At 43.8% G+C, this 25,582-nt stretch overlaps 1 protein-coding gene across 1 annotated transcript in view; it reads left to right on the top strand.

The window, feature by feature from the left end:
* The first annotated feature begins 4,276 nt into the window (after window positions 1-4,276).
* LOC134980654 (alpha-1-antiproteinase-like) overlaps window positions 4,277-25,582 on the top strand; it is a 109,478-nt gene continuing 88,172 nt past the window's right edge. Inside the window, exon 1 of the mRNA XM_063947563.1 lies at window positions 4,277-4,321. The gene's annotated coding sequence lies outside the window, so the exon portion shown is untranslated. The remainder of the gene's footprint in view (window positions 4,322-25,582) is intronic.

Below are 25,582 nucleotides of genomic sequence, written 5' to 3'. Positions count from 1 at the left end.
TCTCCCAGTCACTGGGCAGGAACGCCCATTGCTTTACCGCCCATTTCTGTTCCCATTTTAGCTGTAGGCAACAGTGCCTTCGTTTTCAATTCTCAGCCTTCTCATTCACAATTTTTCGGTATTCATCATTCCTGCATATTAAATTTATCACTTCCGAAAAACTGCTCCTTTTGCAGAGACAGCTTTTTCGGAAAGTGATATTTTTCTCTTGAGTAGGGTGGCCTAAAACTGGCCAGGATTCAATCCCGGGATTGTAGCTTCTAATCCCGGGGATTTCGGGATTGGAAGTTCCCTTTGTTTTTTTCAATGCTCCCCCTGCTCACCTCCCTCTCGCTCCGGCTGGGCGTAGTGCGCAGCATGACGTGAAGTCAGAGCTCGTGCTGTACAGCCAGCCACTCGCCCAGCCTCCGGCCTCACCGCCGCACTGCACTGCCCGCCCACCCGCCGGACCTCACCGCCGCCAGACCTCACAGCAAGTGGGCCACCCTCCCTCCCAGATTAGGTGAGTTTTCTGGGCTGGTCAGGGCAGGGGGGGGTGGGACACATTGAAAAGCAGCCAATTCCGGGTATCTCACGAATCCTGGGATTGACCATGTTTCAATCCCGATACCCGGGATTGAAAAATTGGCCCGGAATTGGCCACCCTACTGGGCAATGCTCAGTCCAGTCCCCCGTGATCATGTGTCCCTTATTGCCGGGGAGGGTCTGTCCACAGTCGCAGAAAGAGTTCAGGTACAATAGTTCAACTTACATGAGACAGCAATTCAAATGAGCCGAGTATCCACAGCAAAGTCAGGGTTCAGATTGTCCACCTTTCCTACACATTCCCCCTGACCAGGCTTTTATACCACAGCTAGTCTTAATTGAGGAAAGGGTGTGGTTCCTCCCCGACAGGGCCGGATCTAGGCCTTGTGGCGCCCAGGGCGAAAAAATAGGGGTGTGGCTTTAGAGAAGGTGCTTGGTCAGTTATGGTCTCTGTAGCTGTGCCCTCAGCAGTTGTGTCCCCAGTACTGTGCCCCCTGTACTGTGCTCCCAATACTGTGCCAACAGTAGCGCCGATCACAAAAAAAAAAAAAATCGATAATAAAATACTTACCATCCCTGCTCCTGTTTCCCGAAAGCTGCTGTCCTCCGTCTCCGGCCGCCGGTGCCGCTCCTCGGATCTATGGGAGAGACGTCATGACGTCTCTCCCATAGCACAGCATAGACACTAGAGGTCAATTATGACTTATGACCCCTAGCATCTATGTGCCGGTCCCACAATGCCATGTGGTGCGCGATGCTGGGGGGCACCACCAGTAGCGGATATTGTCATAGCGGTGGCGCCTTCCAGACGGTGGCGGTGCCCTCCGGAAGGCGGCGCCCCGGGCAAAAATCCTGCGTGCCCGTAGCAAGATCCGCTACTACTCCCTGAGCTACAGCAGGTTATCCCTTTCCTCAGAGTGTAAGAAAGACCAATTCTGCCACATACATGAACATGATCAGAATTGTGCACGGTTTGCGTGTGCCTCTGAATTAGGTTTATTGCCTCAGATTCTCCTGCTCTCTGTATTTTGCATGTATTCTCATATTAGCATCTTTACTGTACATGTACAATGTAGTCCCACTGCACAAAAGTGGAAGCAAGGAAGAGGTAAACAACTACAGGCCAGTGAGTCTTACATCAGTAGTAGGGAAATTGATGGAAACACTCTTAAAAGAAAGAGTTGTAGATTATCTCAAATCCAGTAATTTACAGGATCCCAAACAGCATGGATTCACTCATATCAAACAAATTTTATTGACTTTTTTGCCTGTGTGACTAGAGTGGTGGATAAAGGTGGAGCCGTGGCTATAACTTATCTAGACTTTAGTAAGGCTTTTGACACTGTTCCACATCACAGCCTACTAAATAAACTTGAAAGTTTGGGATTGGATACTAGTATTATTGAATGGATAAGATCTTGGTTGCAGGATAGAAAACAGAAAGTTGTGGTAAATGGAGTGCATTCACAGGAGGGAAATGTTACCGGTGGAGTATCTTTATTGGTGACATTGCAAATGGCATTAAAGGGAAACTATGCCTCTTTGCAAATGATACAAAGGTATGCAACAGGGTAGACACACCAGGAGGGGGAAAACAAATGATTGAGGATGAAGGTAGACTAGAGGAATGGTCAAGAGTGTGGCAATTACAGTTTAATGCCAAAAAATGACAAATCATGCACTTGGGTCTCAAAAATCCAAAGGCTAAATATAGTATTAATGGCACTATACTGGAAACTACAGAGGAGGAAAGGGATATAGGAGTTACTATTTCAGGTGACTTAAAGGCAGGTAAGCAATGTAACAAAGCAATGAGGAAGGCTAGTCAGATGCTTGGCTGCATTGGGAGAGGAATCAGCAGCAGAAAGAAAGAAGTAATAATGCCACCGTATAGGTCATTGGTACGGCCTCATCTAGAATACTGTGCTCAATTCTGGAGGCCATATCTTCAAAAGGATATTAATACATTAGAGACTGTACAAAGAAGGGCAACTAAAATGGTGCATGGCCTACATCACAAAACATACCCAGAAAGACTAAAAATTCTCAATATGTATAGTTTGGAGCAGAGAAGGGAAAGGGGGGACATGATAGAAACTTTCAAATATATCAAGGGTTTTAACAAAGTCCAGGAGGGAAACATTCTCCAAATGAAGTGAAGCAATAGGACACGAGGACATGCACTGAGACTGGAGGGGGGGAGGTTCAGGGGAAATTTTAAGAAAAATTACTTCACAGAAAGGGTAGTGGATAAGTGGAATAGCTTCCCATCAGAGGTGGTAGAGGCTAAGACAGTAGAGCAATTTAAACATGCATGGGATAGACATAAGGATATCCTTACAAGATAAAAATATGGTAAAAAAGGGGAAGACTAGATGGGCCAAGTGGTTCTTATCTGTCGTCACATTCTATGTTTCTATGTTATGTTTCTATGTTATGTTTCTATGTTGCTCACTAAGGTAAGTTACAGTAATTATGTTTTCTGCTCAACGATAGTTATAAACAGCAGTCAGACGGTCGGATCTCTGTCCTTTCCTGTACTGCCTACCTACCTCAACAACAGATCCCATAAATGTACTCACACATGGGACGTGATTCAGACTCGGATGCTAGGCCAATCCAGTCACACCTGTCTGATGGTTTCTTTACTGCACTGGTGCCGCAGTGCTCATGTGCTGTGATGGTGACCTGAAAAACTATAAATAAACCATAAAAAAAACCAACAACAGATGACCAAGATGCACCCCACCGTGCAGATCTGTGCATTTTGTAGCATCGTTTAGGCATGCCAATGGTTTGCACAGTGATACACAGCTAGGCACGGTACCCGGTCTTTAAGTCGACCACACTTAGGTCGACAGTCATCAGGTCAACCACTATTGGTCGACATGCATTAGGTCGACATGGTCCTTAGGGCGACATGATCAGTAGGTCGACATAGCAAATGTCGACACATGAAAAGGTCGACATGTGTTTTCTAAAATAAAAATAAAACAATTTTAAAAACTTTTTATTACTTTACGATCCACGTGAACAACGATTGGGAATTGCACAGCGAGAGAAGCGATTAATTGGGGTTACCGGTCACTTTACAAATAAAAAGACACCTTAAAAAAAAAAATGAAAACACTCATGTCAACCTTTTTCCATGTCGACCGTTTCCGTGTTGACCTCTTGGCCATGTCGACCTATTTTAGGTGTTTACCTGCTCACTGTCGACCAATAGTGGTCGACCTAATGATTGTCGACCTAGTTAGGGTCGACCCAATGAACCACACCCCCTAGGCACACCAGCACTGTGGTACCCTGTATGAAAAGCAGAGAGGGGCCAGGCATCTGTGTGTGCTCGGCAAATCTAGGTACTCGGTGTAAAACCAGGAAGCTGTGTTCTACACTTCACGGGCGCTTTGTAAATGATCTGGTTTGTATTTTATTACTTTTCGTTTTGTTGTTGTTGTTCTTTTATAAATAAATATCCTGATAACCAACTGAGCAGTTTCACAATTGGATAGTCAGGTACCGTATGTCCTCAACCTGGCTGGCAGGTTAGATGGTTATCCATGTGCCTGCTGAATATATATTTATCAAACAGTGTCATCTGTCATACATGCTGATGATTAAACACTGGTGCATTTCATCACTGTTTACCTTTCTTAACTTCCCAGAACTAATAGCATTGTGGTTGTTTGATTAAACTTTACACAACCTCATAATTGCTCCATAACACGGAACAATTGTCCTTTATAAGAGATGGTCTTGATATCAGTCAGACACTGGGGTTCCCTGGAAGCTACTGGTGCGTATTAATATATAATATAATCATTACTGAAGGTTTCTATATTTAAAAGAAACTTTTTCCCTTATAGCATTTGATATATTTTAATTGTTTTAAGTGATATTTGTACAAACTGCAGATTAAATAATCTGGTTATATATTATAAAGTATAAAGAGCTTGATTCAGAGTTAGGAACAAATCAAAAAAGAGCAATTTGTTCCTGTAATGCAAGGGTTGCAAATACATTTCTTTGTCTCCTTTTTCCTTTTGAATGCAAGGAACTTTTTGCTGCTTTTGCAAGTAGCCAGCAAATACTGTGAAGTTTTGTTGTTTCATAGAAATTTAGATGTAATCTAGAACATGACACTCCCAAGTACAAGGGCTGTATTGAATAAGCAACAGGTTTGGTTTGGTTTAGAACCTTTCAGGATCTGCCACGGACTGACCGACGTTTTCACTTCCAATTGATTTAATTTTGTCAATATCTGGATTTTCATGTCTAAATATAATCCACCAACAGATTAGAAATCATAAACCGCTGTGGAGTGTTTTATATGGTGGAGGTTTATTCCATTCATATTCATTTATTGGTTCTTTTCTAATTGTTATTGAAAGCAACATTTAATTGACAGTTGGTCACATCCTTTTCTCTTTGTGGGGAGTGTACAGTCAGGGCCGGATTAAGCCTTGGGGGGGCCTGGGGCACTAAGGACAGGGGGGCCCAGGTGGAAGCGGGGGGGGGGGGGGAGATAACATGCCAGGAGGGATAAATTCTCTTTACCTGGACTTCCCTTTTAATATATGATTGGCATCACATGTTGAACTATTTCATTGATAAATAAGGTATTTCAACAAAAATTATTACAATTATAAGAAGAGGGTAGTTCAGGTAGAGAGCGGTTTGTCCCTCTTGGAATGAGTCATGTTGGGATGTATGGATTGTGTATATTAAATATAAACCAATGGTTTATATTAGATTTAAACTAATAGTTTAATAAGGCCTGGGACTGTTTATATCTCCACCTAATAGAGAAACTATTATTTTATAATGTTTTCCTGCAGTGAAACAAAGACAATTTAAGCTTAAAATACACATAGAAAAAGTGTTTCTATAATTTATCTTGCAATAATGCAATAGCAGCAGCCTCTGTACTACTAACACACTGGGACAAGACTCAGGAGGATGCTCTGTGTGTGTCTCTCTCTAGACCCAAATGCTCTCATTAGATAACAGGTTACACAGGACCCTGACACCCAGGCGGGAGGAGAAGCTGGAATCCCTGGGTAACTTACAGCTCTCTCCCCTCTGCTATCTCTCCTCATGTCAGGAAGCTCCGTCAATATCTCTTGAAACCTGATACTACTGTGTCTATGCCTGCAAAGCATACTGTCCTGCTCACATTCTGGCAGCCTGGTTCTGCTGCTGCACAAGAGGGAGAGCTAGTAATGTCACTATGCTCTGGCTGTGGGGTCCCTTGACAGAGGGGGGCCCAGGGTACAGTATGCCCTGCATCCCCCCCTTAATCTGGCTATGTGTACAGTAGGTGGAGAAGGAGAAAGTTATAGGAAAGCAGTGTGAGACAGATATAACGCCATTGCTAATTGCGGTGAGGTTTTATTCAGAGCTGTCTTGTTTTGTGTTCTGTATATTGTCTATTTGAGTTGTGTTTTCCATATAGTTAGTTTTTTGTTTATATTTTTTAAATCCTCCGTGTTGTTTTTTTTTGGGTGTGTGAGTGTGGTGTGATCATGTGTCTTTTAGTGGTTTATAGTTTTGTTTGTGTAATTCTGTTAAAGTTCAATCATGTCTGGGAAGAAGTACCATAATCCTCCATAGTCCATTTGGTTAATACAGGTTGAGTATCCCTTATCCAAAATGCTTGGGATCAGAAGTATTTTGGATATGGGATTTTTCCGTATTTTGGAATAATTGCATACCATAATAAGATATCATGGTGATGGGACCCAGGTCTAAGCACAGAATGCATTTATGTTTCATATACACCTTATACACACAGCCTGTAGGTTACTTTACCCAATATTTTTAATAACTTTGTGCATTAAACAAAGTGTGCGTATATTCACACAATTTATTTATGTTTCATATACACCTTATATACACAGCCTGAAGGTCATTTAATACAATATTTTTAATAACTGTGTATTAAACAGAGTTTGTGTACATTGAGCCATCAGAAAACAAAGGTTTCACTATTTCACTCTCACTCAAAAAAAATCCGTATTTCGGAATATTTGGATATGGGATACTCAACCTGTAATAGTCCCGTCAATCAGTCTTGCCTATGAAAATCAATTTATTTATTTGTTGTTTCAGCAATCATCAATTAAAAATTATTATTTTTTAATTCTGCATAGGACACAATTTTCAGTATAAAGATTTCATAATTAATAATTATTATCAATGACAACAACATTTTTTTTGACAATATTGCAAAGTATTGGTGGTGCACTAGGGGCCTAATTCAGACCTGATCACTAGGCTTCGTTTTCGTACAGCCTGCGATCAGATCAGGTCTAAACTGCGCATGCGTATGCACCACACTGCGCAGGTGCATCGCATGGGTACAAAGCGGATCGCTGCTCAGCTATGGGTATGTTTGAAGAATCCATTCGCATGGGTGATCGCAAGGAGATTGACAGGAGGAAGTTGTTTCTGGGTGGCAACTGACCATTTCTGGGAGTGGCTGGAAAAACGCAGGCATGTCCAAGCATTTGCAGGGCGGGTGTCTAACATTAATTACGGTCCTGAAGTGATCGCAGCGGCTGAGTTAGTCCTGGGCTGCGTAGAGACTGCACAAGATCAGTTTGTACAGCTCTGCTACACATGCGTTCGCACTAGAGATGAGCGCCTGAAATTTTTCGGGTTTTGTGTTTTGGTTTTGGGTTCGGTTCCGCGGCCGTGTTTTGGGTTCGACCGCGTTTTGGCAAAACCTCACCGAATTTTTTTTGTCGGATTCGGGTGTGTTTTGGATTCGGGTGTTTTTTTTAAAAAACACTAAAAAACAGCTTAAATCATAGAATTTGGGGGTCATTTTGATCCCATATTATTATTAACCTCAAAAACCATAATTTCCACTCATTTTCAGTCTATTCTGAATACCTCACACCTCACAATATTATTTTTAGTCCTAAAATTTGCACCAAGGTCGCTGGATGACTAAGCTAAGCGACACTAGTGGCCGACACAAACACCTGGCCCATCTAGGAGTGGCACTGCAGTGTCACGCAGGATGTCCCTTCCAAAAAACCCTCCCCAATCAGCACATGACGCAAAGAAAAAAAGAGGCGCAATGAGGTAGCTGACTGTGTGAGTAAGATAAGCGACCCTAGTGGCCGACACAAACACCGGGCCCATTTAGGAGTGGCACTGCAGTGTCACGCAGGATGTCCCTTCCAAAAAACCCTCCCCAATCAGCACATGACGCAAAGAAAAAAAGAGGCGCAATGAGGTAGCTGACTGTGTGAGTAAGATTAGCGACCCTAGTGGCCGACACAAACACCGGGCCCATTTAGGAGTGGCACTGCAGTGTCACGCAGGATGTCCCTTCCAAAAAACCCTCCCCAATCAGCACATGACGCAAAGAAAAAAAGAGGCGCAATGAGGTAGCTGACTGTGTGAGTAAGATTAGCGACCCTAGTGGCCGACACAAACACCGGGCCCATTTAGGAGTGGCACTGCAGTGTCACGCAGGATGTCCCTTCCAAAAAACCCTCCCCAATCAGCACATGACGCAAAGAAAAAAAGAGGCGCAATGAGGTAGCTGACTGTGTGAGTAAGATTAGCGACCCTAGTGGCCGACACAAACACCGGGCCCATTTAGGAGTGGCACTGCAGTGTCACGCAGGATGTCCCTTCCAAAAAACCCTCCCCAATCAGCACATGACGCAAAGAAAAAAAGAGGCGCAATGAGGTAGCTGACTGTGTGAGTAAGATTAGCGACCCTAGTGGCCGACACAAACACCGGGCCCATTTAGGAGTGGCACTGCAGTGTCACGCAGGATGTCCCTTCCAAAAAACCCTCCCCAAACAGCACATGACGCAAAGAAAAAGAAAAGAAAAAAGAGGTGCAAGATGGAATTGTCCTTGGGCCCTCCCACCCACCCTTATGTTGTATAAACAAAACAGGACATGCACACTTTAACCAACCCATCATTTCAGTGACAGGGTCTGCCACACGACTGTGACTGATATGACGGGTTGGTTTGGACCCCCCCCAAAAAAGAAGCAATTAATCTCTCCTTGCACAAACTGGCTCTACAGAGGCAAGATGTCCACCTCATCATCACCCTCCGATATATCACCGTGTACATCCCCCTCCTCACAGATTATCAATTCGTCCCCACTGGAATCCACCATCTCAGCTCCCTGTGTACTTTGTGGAGGCAATTGCTGCTGGTCAATGTCTCCGCGGAGGAATTGATTATAATTCATTTTAATGAACATCATCTTCTCCACATTTTCTGGATGTAACCTTGTACGCCGATTGCTGACAAGGTGAGCGGCGGCACTAAACACTCTTTCGGAGTACACACTTGTGGGAGGGCAACTTAGGTAGAATAAAGCCAGTTTGTGCAATGGCCTCCAAATTGCCTCTTTTTCCTGCCAGTATAAGTATGGACTGTGTGACGTGCCTACTTGGATGCGGTCACTCATATAATCCTCCACCATTCTTTCAATGGTGAGAGAATCATATGCAGTGACAGTAGACGACATGTCCGTAATCGTTGTCAGGTCCTTCAGTCCGGACCAGATGTCAGCATCAGCAGTCGCTCCAGACTGCCCTGCATCACCGCCAGCGGGTGGGCTCGGAATTCTGAGCCTTTTCCTCGCACCCCCAGTTGCGGGAGAATGTGAAGGAGGAGATGTTGACAGGTCGCGTTCCGCTTGACTTGACAATTTTCTCACCAGCAGGTCTTTCAACCCCAGCAGACTTGTGTCTGCCGGAAAGAGAGATCCAAGGTAGGCTTTAAATCTAGGATCGAGCACGGTGGCCAAAATGTAGTGCTCTGATTTCAACAGATTGACCACCCGTGAATCCTTGTTAAGCGAATTAAGGGCTTCATCCACAAGTCCCACATGCCTAGCGGAATCGCTCTGTGTTAGCTCCTCCTTCAATGTCTCCAGCTTCTTCTGCAAAAGCCTGATGAGGGGAATGACCTGACTCAGGCTGGCAGTGTCTGAACTGACTTCACGTGTGGCAAGTTCAAAGGGCATCAGAACCTTGCACAACGTTGAAATCATTCTCCACTGCGCTTGAGACAGGTGCATTCCACCTCCTATATCGTGCTCAATTGTATAGGCTTGAATGGCCTTTTGCTGCTCCTCCAACCTCTGAAGCATATAGAGGGTTGAATTCCACCTCGTTACCACTTCTTGCTTCAGATGATGGCAGGGCAGGTTCAGTAGTTTTTGGTGGTGCTCCAGTCTTCTGTACGTGGTGCCTGTACGCCGAAAGTGTCCCGCAATTTTTCTGGCCACCGACAGCATCTCTTGCACGCCCCTGTCGTTTTTTAAATAATTCTGCACCACCAAATTCAAGGTATGTGCAAAACATGGGACGTGCTGGAATTTGCCCATATTTAATGCACACACAATATTGCTGGCGTTGTCCGATGCCACAAATCCACAGGAGAGTCCAATTGGGGTAAGCCATTCCGCGATGATCTTCCTCAGTTGCCGTAAGAGGTTTTCAGCTGTGTGCGTATTCTGGAAACCGGTGATACAAAGCGTAGCCTGCCTAGGAAAGAGTTGGCGTTTGCGAGATGCTGCTACTGGTGCCGCCGCTGCTGTTCTTGCGGCGGGAGTCCATACATCTACCCAGTGGGCTGTCACAGTCATATAGTCCTGACCCTGCCCTGCTCCACTTGTCCACATGTCCGTGGTTAAGTGGACATTGGGTACAGCTGCATTTTTTAGGACACTGGTGACTCTTTTTCTGAGGTCTGTGTAAATTTTCGGTATCGCCTGCCTAGAGAAATGGAACCTAGATGGTATTTGGTACCGGGGACACAGTACCTCCAACAAGTCTCTAGTTGGCTCTGCAGTAATGATGGATACCGGAACCACGGTTCTCACCACCCAGGATGCCAAGGCCTCAGTTATCCGCTTTGCAGTAGGATGACTGCTGTGATATTTCATCTTCCTCGCAAAGGACTGTTGGACAGTCAATTGCTTGGTGGAAGTAGTAAAAGTGGTCTTACGACTTCCCCTCTGGGATGACCATCGACTCCCAGCAGCAACAACAGCAGCGCCAGCAGCAGTAGGCGTTACACGCAAGGATGCATCGGAGGAATCCCAGGCAGGAGAGGACTCGTCAGAATTGCCAGTGACATTGCCTGCAGGACTATTGGCATTCCTGGGGAAGGAGGAAATTGACACTGAGGGAGTTGGTGGGGTGGTTTGCGTGAGCTTGGTTACAAGAGGAAGGGATTTACTGGTCAGTGGACTGCTTCCGCTGTCACCCAAAGTTTTTGAACTTGTCACTGACTTATTATGAATGCGCTGCAGGTGACGTATAAGGGAGGATGTTCCGAGGTGGTTAACGTCCTTACCCCTACTTATTACAGCTTGACAAAGGGAACACACGGCTTGACACCTGTTGTCCGCATTTCTGTTGAAATAGTTCCACACCGAAGAGCTGATTTTTTTGGTATTTTCACCAGGCATGTCAACGGCCATATTCCTCCCACGGACAACAGGTGTCTCCCCGGGTGCCTGACTTAAACAAACCACCTCACCATCAGAATCCTCCTGGTCAATTTCCTCCCCAGCGCCAGCAACACCCATATCCTCCTCATCCTGGTGTACTTCAACACTGACATCTTCAATCTGACTATCAGGAACTGGACTGCGGGTGCTCCTTCCAGCACTTGCAGGGGGCGTGCAAATGGTGGAAGGCGCATGCTCTTCACGTCCAGTGTTGGGAAGGTCAGGCATCGCAACCGACACAATTGGACTCTCCTTGTGGATTTGGGATTTCGAAGAACGCACAGTTCTTTGCGGTGCTACTGCTTTTGCCAGCTTGAGTCTTTTCATTTTTCTAGCGAGAGGCTGAGTGCCTCCATCCTCATGTGAAGCTGAACCACTAGCCATGAACATAGGCCAGGGCCTCAACCGTTCCTTGCCACTCCGTGTGGTAAATGGCATATTGGCAAGTTTACGCTTCTCCTCCGACAATTTCATTTTAGGTTTTGGAGTCCTTTTTTTACTGATATTTGGTGTTTTGGATTTGACATGCTCTGTACTATGACATTGGGCATCGGCCTTGGCAGACGACGTTGCTGGCATTTCATCGTCTCGGCCATGACTAGTGGCAGCAGCTTCAGCACGAGGTGGAAGTGGATCTTGATCTTTCCCTAATTTTGGAACCTCAACATTTTTGTTCTCCATATTTTAATAGGCACAACTAAAAGGCACCTCAGGTAAACAATGGAGATGGATGGATACTAGTATACAATTATGGACGGACTGCCGAGTGCCGACACAGAGGTAGCCACAGCCGTGAACTACCGTACTGTACTGTGTCTGCTGCTAATATAGACTGGTTGATAAAGAGATGTCGTAGTATGTATGTATAAAGAAGAAAGAAAAAAAAACCACGGTTAGGTGGTATACAATTATGGACGGACTGCCGAGTGCCGACACAGAGGTAGCCACAGCCGTGAACTACCGTACTGTACTGTGTCTGCTGCTAATATAGACTGGTTGATAAAGAGATGTCGTAGTATGTATGTATGAAGAAGAAAGAAAAAAAAACCACGGTTAGGTGGTATACAATTATGGACGGACTGCCGAGTGCCGACACAGAGGTAGCCACAGCCGTGAACTACCGTACTGTACTGTGTCTGCTGCTAATATAGACTGGTTGATAAAGAGATGTAGTAGTATGTATGTATAAAGAAGAAAGAAAAAAAAACCACGGGTAGGTGGTATACAATTATGGATGGACTGCCGAGTGCCGACACAGAGGTAGCTACAGCCGTGAACTACCGTACTGTGTCTGCTGCGACTGGATGATAAATAATGATATAAAAAATATATATATATCACTACTGCAGCCGGACAGGTATATATATTATATAATGACGGACCTGCTGGACACTGTCTGTCAGCAGAATGAGTTTTTTATAGAATAAAAAAAAAAACACCACACAAGTGAAGTCACACGACGAGTGTTTAACTTTTTCAGGCAATCACAATATAGTATACTACTAACTATACTGGTGGTCAGTGTGGTCAGGTCACTGGTCAGTCACACTGGCAGTGGCACTCCTGCAGCAAAAGTGTGCACTGTTTAATTTTAATATAATATGTACTCCTGGCTCCTGCTATAACCTATAACTGGCACTGCAGTGCTCCCCAGTCTCCCCCACAATTATAAGCTGTGTGAGCTGAGCACAGTCAGATATATAATATATACATAGATGATGCAGCACACTGGGCTGAGCAGTGCACACAGATATGGTATGTGACTGTCTTGTACTCCTGGCTCCTGCTATAACCTATAACTGGCACTGCAGTGCTCCCCAGTCTCCCCCACAATTATAAGCTGTGTGAGCTGAGCACAGTCAGATATATAATATATACATAGATGATGCAGGCATGCAGCACACTGGGCTGAGCAGTGCACACAGATATGGTATGTGACTGAGTCACTGTGTGTACCGTTTTTTTCAGGCAGAGAACGGATATATTAAATAAAACAACTGCACTGCTGGTGGTCACTGTGGTCAGTCACTAAACTCTGCACTCTCTTCTACAGTATCAGCCTCAGGTCAATCTCTCTCTCTCTCTCCTAATCTAAATGGAGAGGACGCCAGCCACGTCCTCTCCCTATCAATCTCAATGCACGTGTGAAAATGGCGGCGACGCGCGGCTCCTTATATAGAATCCGAGTCTCGCGAGAATCCGACAGCGTCATGATGACGTTCGGGCGCGCTCGGGTTAACCGAGCAAGGCGGGAAGATCCGAGTCGCTCGGACCCGTGAAAAAAAACATGAAGTTCGTGCGGGTTCGGATTCAGAGAAACCGAACCCGCTCATCTCTAGTTCGCACACTTGCAAAACGAAAATACACTCCCCTATGGGCGGCGACTATGCAAACGCAGGACTGTAAAAATACCTTAGCGAGCGATCAGGTCTGAATTAGGCCCTAAGAGTACTCCAAAGGGTGGGATTCACTAAAGGTGAAACAGAGAGAGGCTCTTTTATGGTGCACTTTTTGTTTGTTAAAACGTTTAATATAAAAAAGTATAGAAAAAAATATATATGTCACACTTAATAATGGTACATACAACAAATAACATAAAGTATCATTACCTTAATTGTTCCTTCAAAAGGGTAAAATATCACATAATAAATATTGATTTGACATAGATCACAGAAAATATGTAGTCATAAGTGTAAAGTGTTTGTTTATGTCATAGAGATTGTATATTTATATAGTATTATCATTAGCAAGTGCAAACTTTGCATAGTGTTAATTGTTATACATATGCATATATATTTCTAAAAAAAAAAGAAGTTAGTCACATCCAAATAATTACTGTACATCATTTAGTCAATGATCAAAAAATGCTAGCATCTATTATAACAAGGGTAACAGTTGCCTATTAGCCTGTATCACTGGCGTGCGCAGCACATTTTATTAGGGGGTGCACCATCAGAGGGGTGTGTGTCTAGCACCGCCTTTTGGGCGTGTCTAACACCATCTATTGACGGTCAACGCAATATATAATATCCACCCTTGTAACAATCCTAATAATGCAGATGCATTGTCAGATGTTGTGGTGTGCACCAAACAAACACCCCTGATGGCACTCACTGCAATTACACTGCTCCTCCTCAGCCTGGTCTGGCTCCCCCTCTCTTTCCCCTGCAAGCTGCAGCAGCTTACTTACTTACAAGTTAGTCACAGACTATTACTGCTGCTGCTGGAAAAACGAGTGACGTGTCAATGCTGCTGCCGGCCGTCTGCCAGTATTGAATTTGTTTTCCTAAGAGGAACGCATGCTGATCCTCATCAGTGGCTGGCGTTAGCATAGCATAGAAGGAAAGAGGTGGGCATGCGAGCAGCATGACGTAATCACGTCACATTGCGCTGTTTTTGTACATGGAGCTGGAGCCGGGAGTTTGAAAGCCGGTGGCAGTGGCACCCTTGATTAACCCAGGCATCCAGTAAGTAATGCAGTCCTGACAGGGTGCAGTACAGAGGGGACAGTAATCAGCCTGCTCGGCGATTGCTGCATCAGGCATTTGAGATCAGGTGCCAGACATTAGGGGGTGCCTGTGCGCATCAGGCACCCCCCCTGCGCACGCCTATGGCCTGTATCAGTAAATGACCATCAACGTAGTCACACTCGTCTTGGTATTGTGCTCCTAAAACACACCAAATAGCATATAGGTCATTGTTAGGAATGTTCCTTCTTTGTGTGTATTGTAGGTAGTGGAGACAGAGGTGTGCAGACCCTGTATAATCTCCCTGTCTCTGCTGTCACTTGTGTGCTGTGGGAGTGCTGGATGAAAGGAAAGACAGACACGCTTCTACTTTCAGAGAGTGCAGTCAGACATCCTTGTGTAGGAACCTTCTGACTGATCACTCTGATAAGAGAGCAGGTGGTGATGGAGCATGCTATCTGCTGCAAGTGTGGCCACGGGCAGTGTATTCCAAGTTAGGATGTGAAATCCCCTGAAGCTGGATCCTGTTTGGGTACTACAGGTACCCAGAACCCGAGGGTGACGAATCGCGTTTTGCCCTTCTCAAGCAATAATTACACATAATGTTCTCAGCAATCATGTCTGTATGCACCTAGTCATTTTTCTGGGAGGATTTGCCGACAGTTTTACAGCGATTTAGAAAAACCACCACTTGATAAAACGGGGATTTCTATTCCATTCTCTTGTTACATGGTCTCAAACCTCAAGGATACTGCAATATTCTGGCCTAAAGTGGGATTTCTTGGTAGTTATGTGGCAGTCTTGGCTGTAGTAAACTGCCAGAAAACCAAACCCGCTGCTTAACAAATTTAGCCCAAAGCTCTCTACACATTTTGGGGCTGATTGTGAGCCACACACAAAGTGGCTATGGATGCATGATGCCACGGGAGTTACTGCCTTATGCTAATGCATGAATCTGTAGGGTTAATGCGAGGGTTCATGTGTCTATAAGTGGAAACCAGTGCTGCCCATTTATTTTGTGCCACCCGTAGCAACTGTCAGCATTAATATCTGCTATTGCATCAACTAGGTGCTGGAGATCCATCAGAAACAGGATTCCCTGTCTCTCTCTATCCTTGACACCATCTCTCTCTCCCCTCTCTATCCCTATTCTCTTTCACTCTGACACCAGCTCTCTCTCTCTCTCTCTCTCTCTCTCTCTCTCTCTTGCTCCTCTCTCTCTGGCTCTCTCCCCTCTCCTCCCCTCCCTCTCTCTCTCTCTCTCTCTCTCTCTCTCTCACTTTGATACCCTCTTTCCCTGACCTCTCTCACTTGCTCATCTCCTCTATCTCTCTCCCTCCCCCTCCCTCTCTCTTTATTTATCTCTCTCTCGCTTCAACACAGACAAGTGTAAGGTAATGCACTGTGGTAACAAGAACAAAAATTACACCTACCTACTAAATGGGGTAAAATTAGGGGATTCTGTACTGGAAAAGGACTTAGGTAGCTAAGTAGTAGTACCCAAAGTAGGACTGCAGCAAAGAAGGCTAATAAGATATTAGCATGCATAAAACTGGGTATTGATGCTAGGGACGAGAGTATTATACTCCCGTTATATAAATCACTAGTGAGGCCACACCTTGAATACTGTGTACAATTCTGGGCACCGTACTACAAAAAGGATATCCTGGAGCTTGAAAAGGTACAGAGGAGGGCGACCAAACTAATTAAGGGCATGGAGACGATGGAATACAAGGAAAGGCTTGAAAGACTAGGCATGTTTACATTGGAAAAGCGGAGACTAAGAGGGGATATGATCAACATCTACAAATATATAAGGGGACAATACACAGAGCTTGCGCGGGACCTGTTTTTGGTTAGATCAACACAGAGGACTCGTGGACACTTACTCAGGTTAGAGGAGAGGAGATTCCGCACAATATGGCGTAAAGGCTTTTTCACGGTAAGGACAATACGTGTTTGGAATTCCCTGCCCGAGGGAGTTGTAATGGCGGAATATGTCAACACCTTTAAGAATGGATTAGATAAATTCCTAATGGATAAGGATATCCAGGGGTATGGTGCATAGTCATGCATTATTGTTACTATAAATAGGGATAAAATGCAACGGCTGACAGCAGCATCAGTCAGAAATTTTAGTCAAATCATCATGCATAGGAGACCACAAATAGGTTGAACTCGATGGACAATTGTCTTTTTTCAACCTCAGATACTATGTTACTATGTTACTATGTTACCCTCTCTATCTCTCCCTGTCACCCATTCTCTCACACTGTCTTTTTTGCTCCTCTTTCTCTTTTTCCATTATACGCTCTCGCTCTCTCTGACACCTTCTTTCTTTCTCTTGCTCCACTCTCTCACTTTCTCCCTGGCACCCTGTCTATCTCCTGTTCTCCCCCTCTCTCTCTTTCTTCCTCTTTCCATGACACCCTCTTTGTCTCTCTCATTCCCCTTACTCTCTATCCTGCTCCCCTAAGGAGCATAGTAGTGACAATGGCAGGGGGGCAGACTAAATTTTATTGGCGGGGCCTCCACTACTTAGTTGTCCTGAACATAACACTCCCCCTACAACATGCCAATGACATTTCCACAACACTGTGCTCACATTGGTGCCACCCATTTGCCATCCCAAATCACCCAGTATCACGGAAAAAAATCAGATCTGTCCAAGCTCTCTACGCCTCATAATAATGCAGGCATATGCAAAAACTTGCCATTTGCATCCACACAGAGTTCCATCTGATTGAGATTTAGCCCCTGTATATCTGCCCCCCCCCCCACCCCCCCCCCCTACAGTGCTCCATACTTTTTCCAAGGTGAAAATTGCTCCTTTTATTTGTTTATTTTTATGTTCATTCCTGTCTGTGAATCATTCCCATAATTAGCATTGATAACGTGTCCTGTGATGAAAGTTTCTGCAGTGTTGGTAGCTGGTAGACTGCATTAGAGAGTGCTTGCATATGCCAGGGGCGGATTGGGTTTGAAAACCAGCCCGGGAAATTTCTGGAAGCAGCCCTAATGGGGGCAGAGTCGGATGAGAGGTGGGGTCTGTGGAGGGGTAGGGTCTGTTGAGGGTGGGGTCTGTAAAGGGGCAGGGGCTATTGACTCTCCACTATAAATTTTGTGGGTGCCTGCACTAGAAAAGCATCTTTTACAAACACACCCACACCCATAATATATGTATATATATGTAAAAAATGAAGTGCAATAGAGCGCCTACTGGTGTTTAACAGGATTCTGGATTTATAGGATTTCTATATAGCCAGTTCACCATGTGAAAAGTGCAAAGTGTAAGTTAAGAAGGATTGACTTAGCTTCCTTGGGAACAGCTTCAGTCTGATGACACTTTTAGGACATGTAAAACAGAAATAAAAACCAACATAGTGTATACTGTTTGATTATATACAGTGTTCAACACTTTAGGGACCTTGCTAGTCCCAATATGGGTAAATAAGCTGGATGGTAGGTAATATTTCCAGTACACAAAGGCTGGACGAATTTATAAAACAAACAATTTAATATAACAAATCCTGAAGTAAATGTAGGTAGCACACGTACAAGAATAAAATTGTATATACAGCTTATCTGTCCACAAACGGAATCACCAGGTGAGCAACAGCCCAATCCTATTGGTGGATATTAAAAATGTCCCGAAGCAAATGCAGGTAACATACGTACAAGATATAAAAATAAATACAGCTTATCTGTCCATTCAGAGAAGTCACGGGTGAGTCATAAGTCCCGGTCCCGACGCGTTTCGTCCTGTGGCATAGGACTTCATGAAGTCCTATGCCACAGGACGAAACGCGTCGGGACCGGGACTTATGACTCACCCGTGACTTCTCTGAATGGACAGATAAGCTGTATTTATTTTTATATCTTGTACGTATGTTACCTGCATTTGCTTCGGGACATTTTTAATATCCACCAATAGGATTGGGCTGTTGCTCACCTGGTGATTCCGTTTGTGGACAGATAAGCTGTATATACAATTTTATTCTTGTACGTGTGCTACCTACATTTACTTCAGGATTTGTTATATTAAATTGTTTGTTTTATAAATTCGTCCAGCCTTTGTGTACTGGAAATATTACCTACCATCCAGCTTATTTACCCATATTGGGACTAGCAAGGTCCCTAAAGTGTTGAACACTGTATATAATCAAACAGTATACACTATGTTGGTTTTTATTTCTGTTTTACATGTCCTAAAAGTGTCATCAGACTGAAGCTGTTCCCAAGGAAGCTAAGTCAATCCTTCTTAACTTACACTTTGCACTTTTCACATGGTGAACTGGCTATATAGAAATCCTATAAATCCAGAATCCTGTTAAACACCAGTAGGCGCTCTATTGCACTTCATTTTTTACATTTTATCTACTTACTGGGCACGAGCTGCCACCCATTGATCGATGGGGGGTGTCGAAACATTTTTTATTTTGATCACATTCATCATATATTTCACTTTGTGTGTCTAAATTTAGGATTAGCCTAGGCGCTGTTCTTCATTTTTTATATATGTATATATATATATATATATATAAAATAAACCAAAGGTTTATATCAACGTTTCGGGGATATGTGCTCCTTCATCAGGATCAAACCAGGGTTGATCCTGATGAAGGGGCACATGTCCCCAAAACGTTTACATAAACCTTTAGTTTATTTGCTGTTTTGACAAGACTTCAAGTGCCACCTTATTACAAGCCTGCATATTGGGGGTCAAGCCCCGGGAGGAGGGCACCGGAGCAGTCCGTATGTAATACTATTTGAGTGCCAGTTCTATTGTTACTTATATATATATATATATATATATATATATATATATATGTAGCGCCCAGCGCTTATGACAGGCAGCAAATGTGAAATTAGACACCGGCCATTTCGTGTATAGAGACTACATCTCCCAGACAGCCTTGGGTTTCAGAGGATATATAGAGAGACACGCAGAGGCTGTCGGGGGGTGGGGAAACAAGGCATTGGGAGGGGGGAGTGCAGAATGGAATGCTTTTGTCCAGAGGAGTGAAGGAGGAGATGGCCGAGGAGAGAGAAGGATCCATGTCTGGGATATAGCTAAGATGCAGCTGACAATGACTGGAGAATACTGGGGAAGAAGCCCACGTGACTGTACAGAAAGAGCCCTACGGAGAGGGAGAACCCCAGTCTGATGAAGTTAAGTGGCCTACAGAGGATAATGCATTTCAAACCTTCTTTTTTGACCCCTGGAGAGGACAGTTTGCAGAGGGACACACTTTGGAGGAATGTGAGATAAGTAACGGTTTACAGTGTTATGTTTCTCGGTAAAGACTGATAAATAGTAGCTAACAAAGTGTGTGATTTCACCAAGAATCAGTTTGTGTAACTACAAGTACCAGCGTTGCTGAAAGTGCCAATTGGAACCTGTTAAAGTACCTTTTCCGTCAAGTTATAGCATGCAGAAGATAAGGAACTCTGAAATAACAGTGCACTATAGTGGGGGATGTATTGTCTAATGCTGTGTGTGGTATGTGTGAAATTCCTTGTGATACTGCTGTTTAAGTTGTCATTACTCAGTCAGTGATTGCAAAGGCCAGGCTGTTATCTGTATACAAAAAGGAAAGTGCAGGAAGGGACAGACAGGAGAAAGCAGATTCATGTGTTATGTTAATTTTTCTTATTACTGCATTATACACCCTTTAGATATGTGTGTGCATTACTGACCAACATGTTCTGTCAAAGTCAGAAAAATATCACGCTACACACTGCCATATTTGCACCTCATGCGTGTCCCCGCTGCGCATGCATGAGCTCTCCCGTGCGTGCGCATACTCGCTGTTGCGTGCACCCGCAGGTGCACGGTATGCGCATTTACGGTAGAGTTTGTATGCGTCTAGCGGGCGACTCAATCGTTACATATTTTAACCATATAATGTATTTTGTAGATTATGGTCCCTTTGATAGATTCTGAAAGTTTAGTTAATATAGCATGTTCATAGACAAAGAGATCCCTCTTTGTTTGATACGAAGGGTCAGACAGGGGTTATACAGTGGTGTTTAGTATCCATCGGAAGAGTATTTAATTAGCAATATTCCGGTGTTGGTTTGAAGCGGATAACTCGCTCGTGCGAATAGTTATGGACATAAGAAGTTTATGAACATTTACTGTATTTGCACTTTATTATCCATGCGGCGGGAAACCTAGTTTCCCACCCACCTGAGCAGTTGGAAATAGTCACAGCCCACCTGTATGAACCAACCTATGACCTTTTGTTATAATGCGAAGACGAATTCCTGTGTCCAATGAACAATAAGAATATAGGGACCATTGTACTGTATTGTGTGTAGTGTATAAAAGGACAAGCCGATCTGGGCCAGCTCTCTATTCTCTTCAACGGTTCTCATCACTGATAATCGGGAGCTGGATATCCAGAAGGCGCATGCGATTGTTTTCCCTTTGTGCGTAAGTTTCTCTGCAACCATATCGTTTTTTATTTAATGTTATGAGCCACTCTCTCTCTCTCTCCTTCCCCCTTAAATGTGATTGTATCTGTATTGTATTTTATGTGTAGTGATTCGGTTAGGTATTTTATGTTATCTTGGTAGTGTATAACTTGTATTGTATTATTCTTTTGCAATTGAACGTTCATTCATTTCCTTAAAAGGCGTTAGACCCTTAGACCGGTATTGTGTGTTCATTATATTGCAGAGGGTAATAGGAGCGTCTCTATCGCTCAAACAGCTTTAGTGTTGATAAAGCTAAATATTTATCTTACTTAAAACCCTTTAAGAGGTCTAAGAACACTGTACGCTATTGACGTATGGATTACCGTAAGGGTACGCACGTTGCGTAGCGATCGCTTAGCCGTAGTCGAGACGCTCAAGCGTCACGTTCGCTCACGGCCAAGAGATCACAGGCAGGCACGCTATTGGCTGCCGACTAACGTAATGGTTCGCTATTAGCGTAGCGGACGCTCGGGACCACGAGGAGATCACCAGCGTCGCAGACGCTCACAATGTTAAACCTTTATAACTTTACCATAAACAATGTACTTATACTGTAAATCCTTGTGTAGTGATAAGATGAGAATGCAAAACTGTGTAAGCGGGTTTACACTAAAGCTGTTTGGGCGATAGAGACGCTCCTATTACCCACTGCAATATAATGAACACACAATACCGGTCTAAGGGTCTAACGCCTTTTAAGGAAATGAATGAACGTTCAAAAAGAATAATACAATACAAGTCATACACTACCAATATAACATAGACTACCTAACCAGATAACTATACATGAAATACAATATTAGTACAATAACTATATAAGAGAAACGAGAGAGAAAGAGAAGAGAGAGAGAGAGAGAGATGGCTCACAATAACAAGAAAGACAATATGATTGCGGAGAAAACTTACGCTCAAGGGAAACAATCGCATGCGCCTCTGGATATCCAGCTCCCGATTATCAGCAATGAGAACCGTTGAAGAGAATGAGCTGGATACGATCGGCTTGTCTATTTATGCCCAACACACAATACAATTCAATGGTCCCTACAATCTCATTGTTCATTGGACACAGGAATTCGTCTTCGCATTATAACAAAAGGTCATAGGTTGATTCATACAGGTGGGCTGTGACTACTTCCAACTGCTCAGGTGGGTGGGAAACTAGGTTTCCCGCCGCATGGATAAGTAAGTGCAAATAATAGTAAATGGACATAAACTTCTTATGTCCATAACTATTCGCACGAGCGATTAATCCGCTTCAAACCAACACCGGAATATTGCTAATTAAATACTCTTCCGATGGATACTAAACACCACTGTATGACCCATGTCTGACCCTTCGTATCAAACAAAGAGGGATCTCCTTGTCCAGGAACATGCTATATTAACTAAACTTTCAGAATCTATCAAAGGGACCATGATCTACAAAATACATTATATGGTTAAAATATATATCGATTGAGTCGCCCGCTAGACGCATACAAACTCTACCGTAAATCCGCATATCGTGCGCCTGCGGGTGCACGCGACTGCGAGTATGCGCACGTATGGGAGAGCTCTTGCACGCGCAGCGGGAGCTAGCATGAGGTGCAAATATGGCAGTGTGCATAGTGATATTTTTCTGACTTTGGCAGTCAACAATAACTGCCACTTTCTAAAATATTTCAAAAGGAGAAAAATATATGTCAAGTGTAAATACATTTCCATGGTTGGGTAAGGGAGGAGAGAAGAAGGTGTGAAAAGGGTATGACCTAGTGAGATAGCAGAAGCATGTGTGTATGAATCCATGTTTGGGGGGTCATGCATCATCGTGTCGTACGTGTTTTAAATCAAGCTTCGAGGTATTGCGAAGTATACATTTGAATTCCTTCTTATCCCGTTTTAAGGGTCTGTGGATGGGCTGTCAAACTCTACCGAGCTCTTTTCGGCTGTGGTTGTAACAAAATGGGGAAGCACATTTTAGTTGATGATACATGAATGGGGGAATATGTGAATGCTGATATCTGTGCCGGTATTCCCTATCGCCTATGTGTGTGCTTTACCTGAGGGTTGTAGAAATGAAGATAAAGAACAATTATGGTAAATGCAGTGGTATTCTATGTCAGGTTAATTAACATTTGTCGGTTGAAGTCTTGTTCGGTGTCTGTTGAATGCAGTCTTCTTTGGGCTTTTGCCAACAAGTGTGGGCAAAAGCTTTGTCAATGTCCATAGACTTACAAAAGTGTTGGGCTAGCGTAATTTAAAATTTCTAGGGAAACTGGGGGTCTATGGCATAGTTCATCAAATATCTGTGTATAAGGTTGTCAAAACTTCTTCTTTAATCCATCAGTTGTCTGTATACAGGATCATCAAATTCCTTGTCCAAGTGGGTCTTTTTACCTTGGAGGAAACGGAAAAACAGGTGAAAGAAACGGACCGTATAATTGCATTTTCATCACATCATTGTTTCTACCGTTGGGTCATAAATCAAATCCATTGGAATTACAATTTCCTCACTCCTTAGACTCATTACCCTGGTACTACATTTGCACTTCATTAAAGCCTGACCGCATCTAAATATCAAGCCAATTGATATGACAACACCTAAGATACATAGGAGAAACTTCCCTACATCCATTATGACTCCTTGAGCCCATTCTCCTAAACCAGAGAACCAATTTCGCGGGTTCAACCATGACACCCAACCGGTCAGCTCATTACCCACAGCAGCAAGGGTGAGATTATGTCTCCTGCGAAATTCCCACTTTAATTGGAGAATGTCATCCATCTTTTGGTCTATGACCTCGACCGGATCCTCGGTACTATTCGTAATATATGTGCAGCATTTCACGCCGTACTGCGTTGCCAGTGTGACACAATATCCGCCTGTTACTGCTGTGAGGTAATTGAGAATCATCCTATGCTGAACCAGTTCTGTTTTATAAGCTTGAAGCTCCCTTCCAGTATACCTAAAAGTGTCGTCATACATTTCAGTGATATTGTCTAACAAATTTGCAAGCGCTGATATGTATTTATAATTCAACACTCCTCTGACGGTGCGAGTGATGTCTAACGCGAGTAGAACCTGAATCCCGGTGGATTCATGGATCATGTCAGAGGCCGGATGCTCTGTTCTTTCTATCAGGTGCCGTTTAACTACGTGCTCGTAATGAGTGTGAGTATAAGGAGCTTGGGCAACACGGTGTATATCTTTCATTTTGGCATGTGATACAGTCATTACCTCGGGCAGTACTTTTCCAATATAACACAATCCTTCAGAGTTTGGGGCAAGCCACTTATACGCCTTCCTCCCGCATATGAAATATGCATCATCGGGGAGAACATATGGGACGGAGTAGGACATAACCATATTACACATCTTCCATGTGAAATCTCCTAACCCTAATTCTCCCATCTGTCTAGTACACGTATCAGTTTGTACGATATGTGCACAGTATCCTGGTGATACCTCTCCAACTCTCGTAATCCTACTTCCTAGGGTATACCTATATCGGAAAGATTTTTCTCTACTGGCTATGTGGCGTATAAGCTCTGTATCTGTCGGCATTCTATCTGCTCTATATGAAAAGGTCATGGTTTGGTTACTCCATGACACTTCCCAATTTCCCGGCTTTCGGGGATTGGAAATGTTAAAACATATTAGGGATCTATCCACATGATATTGGTGGAGCTTCAAACTAGGAGGACTGGAGATATTAAACCTCCTGTCCACCGGTCTCCCACCCTTTAGCTCAAGTACCTCCCCTACCGTTAAAGGAAATGGTACTAGTCCTGATTTGCTATGACCTTGAGGTACTTGAGAGCATACCCAACAATCTGTCTGATTTAACACATTACCCACTAAGGAGTGATAGTCACTCAATGGATGCCGGTCCATGTGGATATTAAAACTGGATTGGCATTTCTTGATGCACCCATCCTCAACTACATTGTCACAGAGCCTACAGATACAGTTTTCTTCAGCTAACAATCCTTCACAATTCCTTCTATGGTCAATGTTATCGGATCGTACTCTCGCCGGAACAGACTGCTCTGGTCAACATCATGGTCAACAGGAAAATCTGGATCACAGTCTCTTGGGGCAAGTCCATCTTAGAGGAGGAAATGGAGAAAAATGAGAAGGGGGAAAGAAATAATTGAGGGAGATGGGATGGGAAGTGGAGAAAAACAATAAAAGGGAACAGGGAATCGACAACTGCTTTCGATCTTGTGATTTTCAATGCTCGGGTGCCGCCTCAGTCCTCCTGGAACAGACACTCCAGTGATACAACTTCCTCTACCGTCTGTTCCTTATCACGGGACCTCTCTGGATCAGCAACCTTCTTACAATGGGATGAATGAACCCAAGTCTCTCTCTCGGCAACCTTCAATGCTGTAGTGCTAGTCAATAAGACTTGGTATGGTCCTTCCCATCTGTCAATAAGGCAACCTGAGCGTAGAAAATTCCGTATCATTACATAATCCCCAGGTTCAATGTCATGACAATTACTATCTGGTAAATCAGGAATCACTAACTTCAAATTATCATTTTGATTTCTTAGCTGTTTACTCATGTTAACCAAGTATTTTACAGTCACTTCATTGTTACACTTCAAATCATCCTG

Source organism: Pseudophryne corroboree, chromosome 12, assembly GCF_028390025.1.
Source record: "Pseudophryne corroboree isolate aPseCor3 chromosome 12, aPseCor3.hap2, whole genome shotgun sequence".
NCBI classification, from domain to species: domain Eukaryota; kingdom Metazoa; phylum Chordata; class Amphibia; order Anura; family Myobatrachidae; genus Pseudophryne; species Pseudophryne corroboree.
The sequence above is the reverse complement of the archived record's forward strand: the minus strand, read 5'-3'. Positions and strand labels throughout refer to the sequence as shown.